Source organism: Oncorhynchus tshawytscha, linkage group LG03 (assembly GCF_018296145.1).
Source record: "Oncorhynchus tshawytscha isolate Ot180627B linkage group LG03, Otsh_v2.0, whole genome shotgun sequence".
Taxonomy (NCBI): Eukaryota; Metazoa; Chordata; class Actinopteri; order Salmoniformes; family Salmonidae; genus Oncorhynchus; species Oncorhynchus tshawytscha.
The window spans coordinates 68,768,634-68,773,633 of record NC_056431.1 but is presented as its reverse complement, the minus strand read 5'-3'; positions in this window follow the sequence as shown (position 1 = coordinate 68,773,633).

Here is a 5,000-nt window from a genome sequence, read left to right as displayed (position 1 = left end):
TGTCAGGTTCCATCATTCTCAAATGGTGCAAGCATGGTTTCAGGCCCATCCACAATTTACCACCCTGTACTTACCCCCATACTCTTCTTTCCTTAACCCGATTGAGGATTTTTTCTCCACATGGAGGTGGAAGGTATATGATAGGCGCCCTCACGAACAAACCACCCTTCTACAGGCCATGGATGACGCATGCAATGACATCAAGGCACACCAGTGTCAGGCCTGGATTCGCCATGCCTGAAGATTCTTCCCAAGATGTTTGGCTAATGAAAACATCCATTGTGATGTGGATGAGAACCTGTGGCCAAATCCACAAGACAGAGTTGATGGAAATATAGAAGTACAGTAATCAATCCTTTGTTTAGCTTTTTACAGTAAGCCAGGTGAGGAACACTGCAGTGATGTTTTACAGTAAGCCAGGTGAGGAACACTGCAGTGATGTTTTACAGTAAGCCAGGTGAGGAACACTGCAGTGATGTTTTACAGTAAGCCAGGTGAGGAACACTGCAGTGATGTTTTACAGTAAGCCAGGTGAGGAACACTGCAGTGATGTTTTACAGTAAGCCAGGTGAGGAACACTGCAGTGATGTTTTACAGTAAGCCAGGTGAGGAACACTGCAGTGATGTTTTACAGTAAGCCAGGTGAGGAACACTGCAGTGATGTTTTACAGTAAGCCAGCTGAGGAACACTGCAGTGATGTTTTACAGTAAGCCAGGTGAGGAACACTGCAGTGATGTTTTACAGTAAGCCAGGTGAGGAACACTGCAGTGATGTTTTACAGTAAGCCAGGTGAGGAACTCTGCAGTGATGTTTTACAGTAAGCCAGGTGAGGAACACTGCAGTGATGTTTTACAGTAAGCCAGGTGAGGAACACTGCAGTGATGTTTTACAGTAAGCCAGGTGAGGAACACTGCAGTGATGTTTTACAGTAAGCCAGGTGAGGAACACTGCAGTGATGTTTTACAGTAAGCCAGGTGAGGAACTCTGCAGTGATGTTTTACAGTAAGCCAGGTGAGGAACACTGCAGTGATGTTTTACAGTAAGCCAGGTGAGGAACACTGCAGTGATGTTTTACAGTAAGCCAGGTGAGGAACACTGCAGTGATGTTTTACAGTAAGCCAGGTGAGGAACACTGCAGTGATGTTTTACAGTAAGCCAGGTGAGGAACACTGCAGTGATGTTTTACAGTAAGCCAGGTGAGGAACACTGCAGTTGATGTTTTACTGTAGTTTCTTTCTTTTTTTTTGATTCAAAGAAACCTGTTGTGATTTTATTGTATTTCATCAATACATTTCAGATTTTGTTCCATGATTCCACTGTGTCTGTTGTATTCTCTCTACTAGTCCTTTTACAGTGATGTATTTATGTGTAGTAGCATAATGAAACATGTATCACATATTTTGTACGACAATATTTAATGTTTGTACGAACAACTACACAGTGAAACTATCGGTATCTTGTGTATGGGTGATCTAAATGAATGTTCCTATGGTATTTCATGATAAATTAGTTATTTGAACCAATGATTCTGCAAGTTCAAGGTTTCTTTAAAGATATCAATGCACAATACAATGTTTTGAACATTGGACAGCCTGTGTTACAGGTGATGACCGTTTTGAGTTTTGTGTCTAGAGTTGGGAAAATGAACATAAGGTTCTGAAATTAGTGTAACGGTCTTCTTCTTTCTCCTCTGAGGAGGAGCAGTAGGGAGGATCAGAGGACCAATGCACAGCGTGGTAAGTGTCCATCTTTTTAATAAAGTAAATGAACACTGAACAAAAACAACAAAGTGAAAGAATGAACCCCGACCTAGTTCTGTCTGGTGCAGATACAAACACTCAACAGAAAACAATCACCCACAACTCAAGGGGGAAAACAGGCTGCCTAAGTATGGTTCTCAATCAGGGACAACGATTGACAGCTGCCTCTGATTGAGTACCATACCGGGCCAAACACAGAAATCCCAAATCATAGAAAAAAGAACATAGACAACCCACCCAACTCACTAAAACAAAGACTAAACAAAAGAACTAAGGTCAGAACGTGACAATTAGTGCCAAAGTGATTGTTAAAAACTGTAAAGTGTCCCCACCTAATCATTACAAGCTTCACCCATGGGCTTCCAAATTAAGACTTACAACACTTTCGGATTTGAAATGAAGTGCCATGTGAGAGAGTCTCTGTCTCTGTGTGTGTGTGTGTGTGTGTGTGTGTGTGTGTGTGTGTGTGTGTGTGTGTGTGTGTGTGTGTGTGTGTGTGTGTGTGTGTGTGTGTGTGTGTGTGTGTGTGTGTGTGTGTGTGTGTGTGTGTGTGTGTGTGTGTGTGTGTGTGTGTGTGTGTGTGTGTGTGTGTGTGTGTCATAAAAGTAGAAGTTCAACTTTAACTTTAATAAGTTGAAGTTGACCAGATTACATAGATTGTGCTGAGCAATTACTACTTTCTGGGGTCTGTTCAGTTTCGGTTCTTTTATTTTAAAAGTTTAGATTATTTCTTTAAGACATTAAATGTACTATGCATTATGTGGGTTGAATGCTGTAACAACTCATTAAATGCGCTATGCATTATGCATTATGTGGGTTGAATGCTGTAACAACTCATTAAATACACTATGCATTATGTGGGTTGAATGCTGTAACAACTCATTAAATGTACTATGCATTATGTGGGTTGAATGCTGTAACAACTCATTAAATGTACTATGCATTATGTGGGTTGAATGCTGTAACAACTCATTAAATGCGCTATGCATTATGCATTATGTGGGTTGAATGCTGTAACAACTCATTAAATACACTATGCATTATGTGGGTTGAATGCTGTAACAACTCATTAAATGCACTATGCATTATGTGGGTTGAATGCTGTAACAACTCATTAAATGTACTATGCATTATGTGGGTTGAATGCTGTAACAACTCATTAAATGTACTATGCATTATGTGGGTTGAATGCTGTAACAACTCATTAAATGTACTATGCATTATGTGGGTTGAATGCTGTAACAACTCATTAAATGCGCTATGCATTATGTGGGTTGAATGCTGTAACAACTCATTAAATGTACTATGCATTATGTGGGTTGAATGCTGTAACAACTCATTAAATGCGCTATGCATTATGTGGGTTGAATGCTGTAACAACTCATTAAATGCGCTATGCATTATGCATTATGTGGGTTGAATGCTGTAACAACTCATTAAATACACTATGCATTATGTGGGTTGAATGCTGTAACAACTCATTAAATGTACTATGCATTATGTGGGTTGAATGCTGTAACAACTCATTAAATGTACTATGCATTATGTGGGTTGAATGCTGTAACAACTCATTAAATGCACTATGCATTATGTGGGTTGAATGCTGTAACAACTCATTAAATGCGCTATGCATTATGCATTATGTGGGTTGAATGCTGTAACAACTCATTAAATGTACTATGCATTATGTGGGTTGAATGCTGTAACAACTCATTAAATGTACTATGCATTATGTGGGTTGAATGCTGTAACAACTCATTAAATGTACTATGCATTATGTGGGTTGAATGCTGTAACAACTCATTAAATGTACTATGCATTATGTGGGTTGAATGCTGTAACAACTCATTAAATGCACTATGCATTATGTGGGTTGAATGCTGTAACAACTCATTAAATGCACTATGCATTATGCATTATGTGGGTTGAATGCTGTAACAACTCATTAAATACACTATGCATTATGTGGGTTGAATGCTGTAACAACTCATTAAATGCACTATGCATTATGCATTATGTGGGTTGAATGCTGTAACAACTCATTAAATACACTATGCATTATGTGGGTTGAATGCTGTAACAACTCATTAAATGCGCTATGCATTATGTGGGTTGAATGCTGTAACAACTCATTAAATGTACTATGCATTATGCATTATGTGGGTTGAATGCTGTAACACAGAATAAAACAATGAATGAAAGTAGTGATGCCCATTACGACTTATGACTTATTAACCATCATTTATTCACATTACTCTAATAAGATATTTGTTTTATTTTATGACTTTATTATTTCATTTCAAGTCTCTATAGAGCTGCTGCCTATGCTGTCTGACAAAATCACTATTTGAGTAGTTATTCAAAGTAAATAAGGCATACTTTTATGACTGCTGAATGCCAACTATCAATCAGTTAGTTTGTATTATTTTTGAGTTGGCAAAGCAACTGCTTTCTATCCTCACCATCATGCAATCTCTCCCGGTGTCTGCTCTCCACAGACCGGGCAAGTTTAAGCAGGTGCGCAATGGATTGTCGTCGTTGTAGTTAATGACCACTTTTTCTGCGCTAAACTATGTAGAATATTGGCCTGTTGGAAACTACAACTCCCTACTATATTGCACCGTTCAGGCTTGATCTGATTTATCTCTACAGAAACTGCACATTGAGGTCACAGAAAAAAAATGAACAAAATGGAATTCAAAATAATTGAACCGACTTTGATCAATTAGTTGTTTAAAAAACAAAAAATAACCAACATTTTGGTTAATCACTCAGCATTAGACAGTGATGAACCTGCCTAGACCTACATTAGACCAGTGGTGTCTAGGACCCTGTGATGCTACAGTATGTAGAGTGCCATTTGATAAGACTGTTTAACATTCATCAAGAACCCTCAGCTCTCGAGTAGCCCAAGTAATGTGCTTTTAACTCATCCCCCCGAGAGAGACGAGAGGGTGAGGAAGAAAGTGAGAGGGGAGAGAGAGTAGGATGGAGAAAGAGAGAGCGAAAGAGAGAGAGAGAAAGAGTGGAAGAGATATCCTTGAGGGAAGAGTGAAATTTCACAAGACATATTTAATTCTTGCCATGATACTAGGGATAATGCCTACAGGGCCAAGTCCCAGACACTTTTAAAAGCTTCTGAAAAAAGACAGACAGAAGCCCATCCCCATCTGATTTCATTAGCGCGAACAGTGTTACTGCAAATGACCGCCACAGGGTGTTGGATGGATCTCATCTAG